The sequence below is a fragment of the Lactuca saligna genome, chromosome 5 (genome assembly GCF_052625555.1).
Source record: "Lactuca saligna cultivar CGN05327 chromosome 5, ASM5262555v1, whole genome shotgun sequence".
In the NCBI taxonomy this organism is placed as follows: Eukaryota; Viridiplantae; Streptophyta; class Magnoliopsida; order Asterales; family Asteraceae; genus Lactuca; species Lactuca saligna.
The window spans coordinates 253,675,846-253,691,128 of record NC_136421.1 but is presented as its reverse complement, the minus strand read 5'-3'; the positions used below and the strand labels follow the sequence as shown (position 1 = coordinate 253,691,128).

The window sequence follows — 15,283 nt, the reverse complement described above, 5'->3', positions numbered from 1 at the left end:
CTATACATACAATGTCCGCTCTCCCTACAGGAGACTCTGGTTACCAACTAGAAGACGGAGAAGGCCGTGTCCCGAAGAAACATCCCAAATAGTGGGTAGTGGGTTTCCAATATAAGTGTTGAACTAGTGGTAGAGACTCATAACTGAACTGACTAATGTAAACCTTTATGTCTATGTTTGTATACATAATATATAACTAATGAATCAAATGACCTTCGGACGGCCATCCGATCCCACCAGACCACATCTCAACGAAGAAAAGGAAATAGGGCGGACAAGCCTTCCTAAGTCCTTCAATCATTATTTATATGCACCTATACAAGCACATACATACATCTAACTATGTTTGAGTGTTTAACACGTGGAGGTGGTTCTCTAAGTAGAGGCATCAATAAGTGAAGTGGAAACGATAACAAGTGAAGTAGGAGTGTCTAACAAGTGAAATAGGAGCGTCAAACAAGTGTAAGCGTATCACGATATAGAAGCGACAACAAGTGAAGTAAGAGCGTCTAACAGGTATAAGCGACTACAGGTATGAACGAAATAGAGGCGATAACAAGTATAAACACATCACGAAGTGAAATTGTTATCAAGTAGGAGTTTAAACTAAGTAGAAGCGAAACAGTGGTATCTAACAAGTAAGAGTATACAACATGAAAGAAAACCTTGATGAAAACCGTGGAAAAACCTTTATACTTAAGAAAATCACAACTTGGTATTCTTTGTGAAATAAGTTTGAAAACCCTTAGAAATTCTTTGGAAACCTTTCATAAACCAGTTTAAAATGAAACTTTGATAAAACAGTATAAGTAAGAGTTTTGAACAAGTGAAAACATTTTAGAAAACCATTTATAGTGTCATTCTCGGTAAAACAGTTAATAGTGTGGTAAATCCTTGTGAATGCGGGTTATCAATCACATGTGATTAATATGATAACTGGCATGTTTAACTTGTATTCCCCCCTATAGAACATGTAAAAACATTTAAAAGGTTCATTCAGGGGTATGAACTCACCTGATGTAAGTGGATCCGTCGAAGGTGTCGGTTGGGTGGTTGGTGCCAAGTAAAGACTTGGGCACACTTAGTGACCTAGTAACATATGATAACATATGTTTACATATAATTTGTACATATAATACCAATTAAACAAGTATACGCATCCTAAAGTGCGGAAAACACTTTGATTGAGTGTTTGGGGTGTCCCGGGTAACATCTAAGGGTGTGTATGGCTTGAATAAGGAGTTTACTCTCCTACAACTTGCTTTATATAAGTTCACGGTTGGGAGTCCATATTCCCCATGAGTTTACGACCGTAAACTGATGGGAGAAGTGTTTTAGGATAATATCCAGTCCCAAGTGCTTCTAGAATTGGTTTTAAGTAATTATCCAAGGCTATAGGGGTGTTTAGGGTCCCAAGGGTGCACTCCCTTGGAGTTTACGGTCCAAATGACCACTCCTTGGGAGTTTACGACCGTAATCTCTATGGCTTAGCCGTGAACTCTCATGCACCCTCTAAACTTTGATTTGAAGCCCTTGATTCAACCCTATGATTTTCTAATGAAGGTATAAGGCCATTTAGGGGACAAAAACTATCATTTGACATGGTTTTGGGGGTGTTTACGGCCTAAGCATGTGCTTGGGCCGTAAACTCCTTTTTACCCCTCATTTCTTTGTGTTTAATTGCTCCAAACCCGAAATAGCAAGTCCCTAATTTATATCTTAAGCCTAAGGGTGATTTAGGAGTGTTTGGAACTTGATTTTATAAGTTTAGAGGGTGTTTACAGCCTGAGCATGTGCTTGGGCCGTAAACCCTCTTTTATGTCCCAAAAATTGTTGTTTTATGTTTCAAACACTCCTAGGCTAAATCCTCAATTGGTTCCTAAGCTCAAAGGAACAAATTTGGGTCATTTTGGCCTCTCTTTAGGGGTTTACGGCCTAAGGAGGCTATTAGGCCGTAAACTCCTCTTTAACAGCTTCTAAGTTCGATTTTTGGGTTAAAACCACAGCTAATAATGTTTTGAACAAGTTAGGGTACAAGAACTTACGATTTGGAGGCGGAAATTTGCGGATTTGAGATGAAATCGGGATTTATGAGAGAGAGTATAGAGAGAGGGTGAAAAAGGTTGGAATGAAGTTTACTCTCCCTTATATAGGGGTTGGAGTTGGGGCTCAATGGAAATCTACCCGATACTGCCGTTAAACGGGGCTTTTGGTCGCACCCGATTTAGTGGTCGTAATAAATTTAAGTTTTTCCAAATTAATATGGAAATGTAAAGTAATTGTTTTATTTATTTTATTACGACTATACGACATAAAAATAAATAAATAAAACATTTATTTATTTTACGACCTCAAATTAACGGAACTTTTATAACGTGGAATATTCCGTCAACGGAAACGGGGTAATGTAACGGAATAGACTTTGGGTTGTCACAGTTTATTATAACAATATCAAAGGTATGTAATCAAAACTTGTAGATATTGATTATACTATTTTTTTGTTATAAGTTTCATAAGTGTGTTTTTATTAATATGTAAAGACATAGATCCATTAGATTTCATGTACCGTTAAGTGTTAAGTGAATTTCTACAGCTACATTGAGTTTGTAACCTATCAATTCCATCACATGTATCAGAGCATGTGCATATATTTAGAGCATGCATGATGTATATGTTGTAAACATGTAGTAGAGCATGTGTATATACCTAGAGTATATATAGCTAGATGAGAAAGGTATATGTGATACCTAAGAGATTAAAGATAGAGAAAAAGTATGATTATGTGTAATATAATCATAAAAATATGTATGTACATCTAGACAATCATGACATTGTGTAGAATACATATATTTTGATAGATATATATAAAGAGTAAGTACTTAATAAGTTAAGTACTAGAATAGTAGTAGAAGATATCTTGATGAGATAAAGAGATAGATTTGTCTGTAAGACTAGAGTTATGTGACGAGTCACAAAAAATAGTTATATGATTCCTTCTGGAATAAGAATATGATTCCTTCAAGAATAAGAGCATGATTCATTTGGGAATGATATACAATTTCCTTCAAGAATAAGAGCATGATTCCTACGATAATAATAGCATGATTCCTATGGGAATGATATTATGTCCCTATGGGGGGAAGAGGACGATGATCCATTTGGTGATGTAGATAGATGATTCCTATGGGAATCAAAATGTAATCCATGAGGAATTAATAATTATTTTAACAACTTAAATGTAATCCATGAGAGATTAAGATTAAGGAATCCATTAGGGAATCCAAGAGAAGATGATTAGGTAAGGATCCACGAGGGATCATAAGTGAGGAGAGTAAGTCCGAATGAGTTTACCTGAAAATGCAATGGGATTTTGTTTCCCTTAGAAGGTAAATGAGATTGTATAATGAGAGGGGATTGTTGGTTCTATATGAGACAATCATTCTAAGAGTAAGAGATGTGTCAATAGCATAGTAAGATTATGAGAAGAGTATGCATAGAGTGTGACATACATAGTACGTGAAAGAAAGGAGATGTAGAAAAAAGAAGAGTATGATATAGATAAAGAAAAAGAAGATAGAATATGTGTAGAGTATGAGAAGAGCATGAGAAAAGGCTAGTAAGAATGTGAGATGAAAAAGAGAAGAGTATGAGAAACATGGTAGATGATAGAGAAAGAGATAAATGAGATGAGAAAGAGTAGAAACAAAGACTAAAGAATAGTAGAAGAGTTAGATGAAAGAAGAAAGAATAAAAATGTATGTTAGTATAAAAAGATATTAGTTTTGTAGAGTAAGAGAAAGAAGAGAAAAAGAAGGAAAGAGTATATGAAACATGGAAACATATTAGAATATAACTCACCAAACCCAAGGTCTAATGTAGTAGATATGTTTCATGTTTTTCAGGTTTAGGTAGTAGTCGATGTACGTGAAGAAGACATGAGCACATGAGCACATGGGCCCCTCCTACCACTATCGTATAATATCATAGCATACTAGCACATAAATCATAACATATAGTGGCATACCATACATTTATCAAAAAGACAATCATCTCAACTATAATTAACTACTAGTGGGCCGACATTGGTTCCTTCGACCTACTCCTACAGGAAGGTAACTCACCTCAAATGTTGTGGAATAGCTGAACTATCATCGACTCTGAAATAAACCCCACTCAAACTCCTACACATAAAATATTTCCTTTAATTACCCTTTCATACTCATACCCCCCTTAAGGGTCAACTTTGGTCAAAGTAAAAGTCAAAGTCAACATTATGGATTGACTCAACTCACCGAGCTAGTCCATAAACTTGCCGAGTTTCATAAATCACAAACCCTAAAATCACGACCCAACTTGTCGAGTTTCTCCTATCAAGAAAATCATGACTTTCCAACCCCACTCGTCGAGTCCGTCCTGAACTCATTGAGTGTTTCCTTTTTTACAATCGGGGCACTTCAACCCTACTCGTCGAGTTCCTCTCTTAACTCGTCGAGTTCTCAGTCTGTTAAGCTTTCTTAATGGATTAAGTCACTAATCTTCAGATCTAAGCTCCATACTTCAGATATAGGGTGGAAATGTCCTTCAAAGGGTAAAGTTTCCAACTTTACCCGTTAATACCCCCCCTCAAGATATTTAGCTCAACCTTAACTCTAAAAGATCTAGATCTTGATCTAAAAGCCATCAATACTTAGAGATAGAGTGTACAAATAGAGATATGGACCTTAGAGACTAGATGAACACGTAAATCCTTCAACTTTTCATGCATGGCCATTTGGAGCTTAAAAGGCCAAAATGGTAGTCTAAAGGTTGCATGGGGCTTCTATGGCCATAAAGTTTGCACCTTTATGCCATGAAAGCCCTTCAAGACCCTAGATCTGAAAGGGTATTCACTTGGGACATCCATTTCCCAAGGATCAAGATATTTGGACCAAAAACCCAATAAAAGTGTTAAGAAAGAGATTTAAGCAATCATTTGGCAAGTTTGAGACTTGCTTTCCAAAAAGTGATGACGATGAGGTGAAGTTTCTGGATCTACAAACTTCCTTCTTGGGTCTTCAAGCTTCTTCTTCTTCCACAAGATTCAAACACACAAAACTCTCTCAATGATGGCTCACAAACTAACAAAAAGCACTAGGGATTTTGAGATTTAGGGTCTGGGAGTTGGAGGCTGTAAATGAGGTCAAATTATGGAGGTTAAGGTGTTTAAATAGGGCGTAAAACCCTGAAAATTAGGGTTTCATTCTTCCAGTCCTACTCGTCGAGTTGAGGTGTAACATCCCATTTAAAATATAATAATTAAATAATAATTTGCGACCGGAGAAGTAATTTGTACTATTATTATATGTTGTTATAGCCCAAAATCAAATAAAAATTAGTGGGGTGTTGGCTTCAGGGTGCCAAATGATATATTTTTGATTTCCGAGGGTTAAAGAGTAAATATCAGACTTATTCTGGGAAGGATTCTTGAAGCAAGAGTTGAAAAGGTAAATTAGGGATTTGTTTTGAAAGAAAATAGAGGAGGAGGGACCATTCTTGTTATTATGGGAAAAAAAGGCTAAGGGAGTCGAGGGTATATAAACCCGCTACCATCATTCAAACCCTAACCATAAAGCATTATGTTCAGCCGCCACTATTCTTGGGTGCTCTTCTGCCGCTGCCGTGAGTAGCTTCTGGCCACCATCGAGTTGCTGTTGTGAACCACCGAGTTATCGAGCAATTGAGGCTGCCTTCCTTCGGGCGAACTCGAGTGACCATCCATTCCTGTTATCTTTTTCTCCCTTTCTTTCTCCAACCGCTATATTAGAGCCTTAGCCGCCGCCCTGTTGAGATTGATCGCCACTATTTAGCGTCATTGATGTTGAGTCATACTCCAGTGGAGGCGCAACCTCCCTTCCCCCGCTGCAACGACCTTCTTCTACGACTTCTGCCGCCATTGTGAAGCCATAAAAATAACCAAGAAGTCGTCGTGTTGTATCACCGAACCACCATCTCCGCCGCTGTTGCCATCGTTTCATGTCGCCATTGCTGTTTTACGCCACCAGATTAGGTGGCTAGGCTCGTTTTAGATCAGAAGAGTGTGTGTGTGTGTGTGTGTGTTCTGGTTGCTGGTGTGTGTAGCTACGTGTTTAGATACCAAAATAGGCCACTGCCACCACCGTGAGGTGGTGGCTGCCATTGTGAGACAGTCGTTGTCACCGCCAAATTCCACTAGAGGGTGGCTGAATCCATTTCAAGCAAGAAATGTGTGGGTGTTTGTTTCTGTTGTAGTGTGTGTTCTGTGTGTAGTTTATTTGGCTGGAAAACCAAGAACCGCCACCACCACCACCGTGAGGTGGTGGCTGCTACCATGCACCACCGTGGGTGTGTGTGTCTTAGTGATAGTGTGTGTTATTTGGAATTCAACATTGTAAAGTGTAATTAGAATTGGAATAATGAAAAGAAACCAAACCACCACGGTAGAGTGGTGGCTGCCGCCATCAACCGCCGCATTGGGTGGCGTTGTGCCTCTTTTGCGTGTTGACTCGTTTAGGGATGCTTGGACTAAGTGGGCTCCATGAAACCCTAAAGGGCCCAAAGAAACCCTAATGGGCCCAATGAGACCTTGGTGGGCCCAAATAACCCTAATGCTATGAAACCCTAATTTTTGAGAATTAATTAGGACATACGGGAATTGTTTAATAACTTGAAATATTTAATAATAATCATTGGCAAATCAACGTAAGTCAATATTAGACTTAATGGATTAAGTTATTAATGGGTTAAGTGAGAAACACTTAACCCTAATTATCATTTTATGTGAAATCCTAATTTCACTTGGACTTTGTGTTAGGTCTTTCTATCGGGCTTTGGTGATTGGACTATTAATGGGCTTTCCAATAATAAGCAAAGGGACGAAATAATTATATGGATTTTAGGAAAAGGCCCATGTGAGAGTCTTGGGCCTAATTTTGAAAATTGGGCCATAGATGGACCATAACTAGGCCTTTATGATTATGTGATATTGGGCCATGGGAATGCAAATAGTTTGGACTAGAATAATTGAACGGACCTTAAGGAAAGACCATGTAGAGTTCTAGGCCCAATTTGGAAAATTAGGCTATATGTTGGGATTTAGCCCATTGGTTGACTATTAGGCCTTTGGAGTGTATGTTGGACCTTGGGCTTGGAACCCAAATATTAATTGGGTGTTGTTGGATGTTGACAGCTTAGGAATCTATCAACCAAAAGCTAGAGTTTTGTCTGTAGGACTTCAACAGTGTGTCAGGTGAGTTTTCCTCACTATACTCAAGGGTCTAAGGCACCAAGGTCGGCCCTTTGGATTGTTATATGGTTATGATATGCTAGTACGATCTGTTAGATAAGTATCCTAAAGGTATGATAATATTATGTGGTATGTGGTATGATCTGTTAGTTCGATATCCTAGAGGGTACGATAATATTATATGTTATGTGGTATGATTCGGTAGATCGGTTTGTTGTCTATAGACTGCTATGTGATTATCTACTATATGTGCACATGTTTGTTTGGCAGTTGAGGCTTATCTGCTTTGTGCGAAATCCAATAGACCTGGGCATTCCATCCTGTTGGTTGTGGGCTGTGAGTATTCCATCCCAAGGATGATTGGACTCATAGTATGTGGGTATTCCAACCTGATGGTTGTGGGCCTGTGGTATTCCAACCTGATAGTTGATTGGACCCATAGTGTGTTGGCATTTCAACCTGTTTGTTGAGGGCCTGGGGCATTCCAACCAGATGGTTGATTGGACCCATAGTGTGTTAGCATTCTAACCTGTTGGTTGAGGGCCTGGGGTATTCCAACCCGATGGTTGATTGGACCCATTGTATGTTGTTTATGATTATATGTGTATTGTTATGGGTATGGGTGTTTTGGGGGAAGTCACTAATCTTTGTGCTTACGGTTTCGGTTTATTGGTTCAGGTGCTCCAGATATATTGGCAAGCCGAAGGCGTGACCATACGCATCCTCGTGTTTTGGACTTATGGGTCGATGTGGCATGAGTATCTTGTGAGGCGTACGCGATTACCGTTCCGACCCATAGGAGCTAATATCCGATTCGCCGTGGATCTCTCGTACCAGGAGGTAAGGATTTATTGTGCGATCTATTGCACTTTCGGGATTAGAGACTATGTGTTGGGAGCAGTTGTAGCCCGGTTTAAGCTACGACAGTTCAGTTGTGGGCAATTGAACTGGTGAGTGTCAGGTTGCGAGTCCCTGAATGATATGATTTCTAGAAGCTCGAGAGCGAGAGATTAGTTTGGAACACTTTGGGAAGAAAGGTATTATATGGGAGGTCTGCGGATAGGGTCCCACAGAATGGTTATTCAACATGGTCATGATTCAATGGTTTTAGTAACCGTTATTGGTTGGGGGGTGAGGTCGCCAAGGGAAGTAGCTCTTGTTGAGATGTTAGTTGGAGCATCTATCTTTTGGACTTCAAGAATTAAGTGTGGGATCATTCAAGAATTAGGGATTGTCGGTTTCCTTGGGATTCAGGAAGTGTTCAGCTAGTCCTTAGAAGTGTGTGATCACTTGTGATTGGCTGGTAATGGAGCACCAATTGGAAAGAGTTGGTTGTTATCAGATCGATCATTGGAGAGTGAGAAGGATTGGAAATTCTCCAACTTTCATGTATTGTGAGGACTTAGTCGAATATAAGTGGGGGATAATTATCCCAGGGTTCAGAAGCAGGAGCAGTTTGAAAATATGTGGATGAATCAAAAAGTAATGTGGAAGTATCATCTACCAATGAAAAATGGCCACAAATAACCAAAACAAAGTAAACTACAAAATTTGTCCTTGAGTACTTTATTTGATAGGTAGATGATACTTCCACGTTAATTTTTGATTCATCCATTTATTTCTAAAGGCAATGAGAATTATGCCCCTCGCATTAATTAATCCTTTTGTAATGAATAAAACAGTAACCCTTTTATCTCCCCAAATACATTTGCTTTCAACACTTCACGGTAGTTGAAGGTCTTTAGGGTGGGTGTCGAGGAAAGGTGAAGTGTTGAAGGCCAGAGTGAATTTACCAAATCAATTACAAATTGATACCTTACATAAGATTTCAAAATCCTTTCCATAGTTGTGCCCACATAATCTATCAGTATCACCTTTACATCTGCAGTGATCCCATGCTTTCCTTTCCTTGATCTTTCAGTGCTTTCAACAATGGCACAATTGGATGAGTTGTAGACAATGTGTCGATGATGCCATCAAGTGTACCCGATACAAACTATTGGCAACAAAACCCAATTCAAAATTCAAAACTTATCGCAAATTCGTTAACCATTTACAAAAAAAAAAAAAAAAAAAAAAAAAAAAAAAAAAAACCTGCATCTGCTTTTTGTCTTTGCTAACAATGAAATGGTCAGATTTAAGTCCTTGGATTGATTCCTGCTTCTTAGCAGGAGTAGTGCTAAAAACAGTAACTTCTGCACCAAAAGCTTTCTCCATCTTCTCAACAACATGCACAACAGCCCAAGTCCATCAAGACCAAAAACACCGATTTTCATCCCTGGTTTATCAAGTTCTAAGTATCTGAGAGGGTTGTAAGTGATGATTTCGGCACGTAGAAGTTGTGCACCAACATCAAGCGGTAAATTTTCTGGCCACCATAGGACGAAATGTTCATCTGAAACTATGTGATCGGAGCTTTGTTCCATCAAATTTGGGAACACCGTAAGTGAGAACCTGTTTAGAAGACTATTGTTCTAAATCGATTGCACGGGTTCCACATAATTTACAAGATCCCACCAAGCATCCAACCCCCAACTTTGTCTTCGATTTTGAATTTTCCATTTTGCTGACTACTTACGTCACTATACCCACAATTTAATGTCTGTGTCATGAGCGAAAATGAGAAAAGATTTGTTCGAATCAAACATACAAAGAATAATTAAGAGACTATGTGTTTTGATTTGTAATTTTGTACCCTAAGGTAATTGGGTAAGTGGTAATTCCCCATTCATTCTTGATAAAGTGAAGATCTGAATGACAGATTCTGCAATACAAAACTTTAACCGAACATCTTCTCCTTAGTAGCTCTGTAAAAAAAATCATCGTTATTAATCAACAACAACGAAACTGAATCATTTTCGGAAGGAATCAAGACAAAGAAACCTAAGGTATCATTAAACTTTAAAACAATATAAATGAATGTAGGGTATAATTGTAAACTTACTTTAAAAATCTATGGAAGCATCAAAAGCATCCATGGAAATATCACTACCCTTTTCATTCCCTCATTATCCTACTTGCCTCATCATGGACGTGGCTTAAATTCCCAAATCTTTCCTACTAAACCCAACAAAATCAACTAAGAATTCCCAACGCATTGTATCAACTTATTTCAATCCTTTCCTAAAACCCCAAACATCCAAAACCCTAATTTCATCATCTCACAAACCAAACCCAAAACCCTCACGGATTCTGCATAAATGAGAAGAAAATCATCAAAAAACCCACCATGTCTGGTATTTTGAAATCCTCGAAAGCACAAAACCTTGAACTCCAGTTGCAAACAACATGACCCTTCTTCAAAATCATGACAAATAGCTCTGAAATGAGCAAGGTTTTGGGAAAAGCGGAGGGGTGATACGAGTATGGTCGAAGAAAGGGAAGATTCTTCATTTGGATTGAATTAAATTGACCCAAGAAACATTGGGTATGGATAGATCCATATTTTGAATCGGGTTGTTTATTAGAGCAGTTATGATCCGACATGGATATGATTGTGGGTGTAAAACAGCCGAGTTGCTTGCCATGCCAAGGTTTTTGTTTCATACTATGTACCTTTTTTTTAACAACTACTGATATTCAAGTGTTTATTATAATATCAAATTCATATTCAAATTGCCATATTGTTCTAAAAACATACTCAAAACTCAATTATAAATTTCAATAACATCATGCAAATTTATTATAATTTAACAAGGAAAAAAATATTTTTGTATTATTTATGAATGAACTTGATTTTGTTGTTCGAATTTACACTCACGAGTCACGACCGGTAATTGTATTTTTTGAAAACTAAAATCAAGTTCATTGATAAATGGTATGCAAAAAATGGTATACAAAAAAAAGTTATCAGATGTGAACAATAAAACAAAAGTTAAAGTTCATTACCTTCATAAGTTACTATGGATCTTAATGTTTGAAATGTATTATTTTGTTCTTATTAAAAAACCTCAACTAATTTGTAAAATATTCATATTATAAACTTTTATGTTGTAATTCCATCTTAAATGCTTAATTACTTTTGATCAAGATAAGAAAAAGATTTGGAATTACAAAATAAAAGTTTATAAATATAAATATTTTATAAATTAGTATAGTTTTCCTTTTAACAAGAACAAGATGGACAATTTTCATATATAATGATCTATGACTTATGAGGGTAGCGAACTTTACATTTTCTTCATATCCGATCGTTTTTTTTTGTATGTCATTTATTAGTGAATTTGATTTTTGTTGTTCAAACAATATCCTTTATGACCGGTAACAAAATGTTGTAGTGATATTTTTTTGACACAAAAAATAATTCACTCGAAAATAATATACAAAAAAGGAAAGTGAGTAAATGAGAAGTTTTAGTTTTAACTACCGAATAAATATTTTCCGGTTTTAACTACTAAAATTTTATTTTATTTTTTGAAAAGAATTCTTTAAATATCATTACAGTTTGGAATTTGTTTGGTGTAATTACCGGAAGAACTTTTCTTATGATACAAACATATAAACTCTGAATTTAAAAAAAAAAAAAAAAAAAAAAAAAAAAAAAAAAAAAAAAACATTAACAAGAAAATATCATTCCTCCAATGGTTTTTTGCAATGCATTGTTGCTAAATCTTTATGGTGTTTTCTTAAACAAACTAGAAAAAAAGTATTTTGATTGTTGAACAAAAACTAAACTATAATTGTTTTTATAGAATTTGGCATAAATAAAAATACATAAAATATTGAAATTTGAGAAATGAGATGGATTGGGTACTTGCATTGTAGCTTGTGAAGTTTTATAGAAGAATAGGCTTCGAAGCAGTGCATGAGGTGACATGGTCGTCATTAAGAGACCTTAGCCACATGTTGGTGTGGGGTGGCGTTGGCACGCGTATGGATGCTAATGTTGAACGTCTACTCATCAAGTGGTGTACACAATTTATTGTTACTAGAGGTTGAGACTCGTAACTGTTCATATATTTTTATTATCCATATGTAAACACAACAATTATCTGTACCATTTTATTATATGCATCATTTCCGATGTCAATGTTGTAAATGTTAGGAAAAATTGAACAACATAGAACGTATACAATTTAAGATATGAGCCTCAGAATAGTTTATTTAGTATAATAAAAGCATAAGAATTTACTATCAATATAGTTGTGTTATCTTCGTGGTTGAGCTACAAAGAAAAAATCATTGATAGGGTAGTGAGGGAGAAACAATACGATTTTCAACACACAATCCCCCATAAGATCCAAGTCTCAACTTCATATGTTTGGTTGATCAGACGACTCAAAAATTGTAATAAAAATCATAGTTCGTTTTATTAGGTTGATTCAGCCATTTGGTTGTTTACAAGAAACCCAATGCCAAATATCGTTTAAAAATCACCCATAACCAAACAATCTTTGTTGTTAACCGAGCTAATAATTTGTTGAATCTTTGACGAAAAAAGGACATAACCAATCCATTTGTCATCTCAAAAGTTGTAAATAGGTTTTGGAATATAGCACTAGCTATGATTTTTTTAGAAAAATAATTTTAAATCGTTTTTTTTTTCAAGAAGTCGAATAAAAAGAAGGATGATTTTAGTCGAAGTCCAAAGACCAATAAAATTCACAACTGCAAGAGACACCTCCATCCAAACCATGGATAAACTTAATTTTAGAACCCGATATCAAAACATATATTTCATGAAGTGAAAACAGATACATATACAACAGAGAGATGATGACAAAAGGAAGGCAACAACAATTAAGGGAATATACAAGGAAATACAATATGTGACAGAGAGAAAATCAAGGAGGTAAAAGGAAAGGAAATGTCAAGGTTTCCAATACTCCCCCTTAAGTTGGCGCATGTAGATTCCGACTGCCCAAATTGACAAATAATGATTGTAAGAGATGAGAACCAAGGGGTTTGGTAAACAAGCCGACTATGTGCTGCTTGGAATGGATATGCACATGCATGATTTCTTTTTGTTCAACTCGTTCTCGTAAAAAGAAGCAATCCATTTCAACATGTTTCGTCCTTTCATGAAAGACGGGGTTGTTTGCAATGAGTTTCACTACTTGGTTGTCATAGAGTAATAGTGTAGGACCATCCACCATAACATCGTGCTCTTTTAACATCTAATGGACCCATGTGATTTCGCTAACGACAGTAGCCATTGATCGATACTCCGCCGCTGCTAAAGAGCGGTATACAAGGGATTATTTCTTTGATTTCCAGAAAATAGGGGCTCCCCCTAATAAAAGCACGTATCCTGATCATGATAGTCTGCTAAAGGGAATCCTAGCCAATCGGCATCACAATAAGCCAAAGAGGGTAATTGGATTAGATGGCTGCTTATTAAAAGGAATTTGCAGAGGTCAGTTGCTTGCTACTGTAGGTAGGGATGCAAACAACCATATCTACCCTCTTGTTTGGGTTGTGGTTGCAGTGGAGAGTAAAGAAACATGGAAGTGGTTTGCTGACCTTCTCCTTGATGACACTGAAATAGGTGATGGGTTTAAAACAAAAGAACATCCTATGTGCTCATGCAAACCCTAAAGCTTGGATCTAGGTTTCTCTATTGTACATGCAATTTATCCAAGACTTATAAACCCTAGATTTACCATACTAATTTCTAAATTGACATATGAAAACAGATCTAGATGATTACCTCTTCAACAATGACTTGGAACTTCTTGTCTTTAGAGCTTAGAGTCACAAATGTCACTCATCTAATGGCTTACAAACACCACAAGCAAGAGAATGACTTATGAGAGGAGAAGAGGGCACCAAAAACTTCTAAGGTCTGCAAATGAATCATTAGCCACATTTTGGGGAGCCCTAGGGGTCTATTTATACTTGTGTGGGTTGCTGGGGTTTCAGGAGAAAACCTAATTCTCTGCTCAGGCCTTAAGCAACCCATGGAACCTTTCTAGAAGGCCCTTGGATGAAAATCCTATGGGCTTCCCATAGATTTCGTCCAATGCCCTTCCCTTTAGGAATCCATAGCCCACAATGCAATTATCTTATAATTACAATATTAGTCCCCCAAGTTTAATTAATCTCTTTTAGTCACAAAATTAATTTCTTAATTAATTCTTGTCTAATATTATTTAAACTATATGATTTTTCTTTTAATATATTATTCATATAATATATTAATAAGCCATAATTAACCTCTTTCTTCATAAATCATTCTATCTAGTTGCTTTGGTGAAGGCAACCCAAAAGGACCATGCACAACCATGTCAAATACTTATCAAATATAGTTACGGGCTTAGACATTAATCCAATAGTCTCCCACTTGGATAAGTCTCGTAACTATAAATGCAAGTATTATCTGATTAGCCATCGTAGCTCTCAAAGACGTTGTCAAACTTTGATCTTATCAGTAACATGTCCTTTAGATAAGGGATCATATATTCCTCCAATCTAGATATATCGTATAGACATGAGACATGGATTATAATTATTCTCTCAGTCTATGCGTTGTTTCCCGATTTCCGATTTATAATGATTGATAACACACTAAAATTGAACACATCAACTTAGTCCTGGCTTGGCCAAGCACTTAGGGTGTCATCACTATATCATCGAGGGGCCCACAAATATCACTTTTATCCCACTTTGGGTAAAAGGAACGGATAAACTTCAAATCCAATGCTCACTTGTACCTACTCATCAAATCACACACAATAATATGTTTTATAACACCAAGTTACTGATGCGTTTACATATTATCAATGTGCAACCGACTTGCAGAATACAACTCACACATCTCGGTTTCAAGAATATAAGATATTATCGTCTCACCAATCACTCATGATAAAATCCATGAAGTGATCCAAGTGAGCGTAAGTTTAATTTAATACTCTAATCTTATAGCAGCACTCATGAACTCTGCAGCAAACTTGTGCTACGTGTAAACACTTTAGGCAATCTACAGATGGATTCATGACAGTATTCATTCATACCTACTTCCAAAGTATGAGCGACTGTGGAGGGTTTGAATATTATTCGGGAAGTCAAAACACACAAAGTGAA

General features: G+C 36.7%; 1 pseudogene across 1 annotated transcript; it reads right to left on the bottom strand.

Annotated features, from left to right (window-relative positions):
* Positions 1 to 8,912: 8,912 nt before the first annotated feature.
* On the bottom strand, positions 8,913 to 10,674 carry LOC145047396 (mannitol dehydrogenase-like; annotated as a pseudogene). The gene is made up of 3 exons (XR_013682217.1): positions 10,206 to 10,674; positions 9,356 to 10,068; positions 8,913 to 9,257 (listed from the first exon to the last, which is right to left on the bottom strand). The product of XR_013682217.1 is annotated as a mannitol dehydrogenase-like (transcript).
* Positions 10,675 to 15,283: the final 4,609 nt, after the last annotated feature.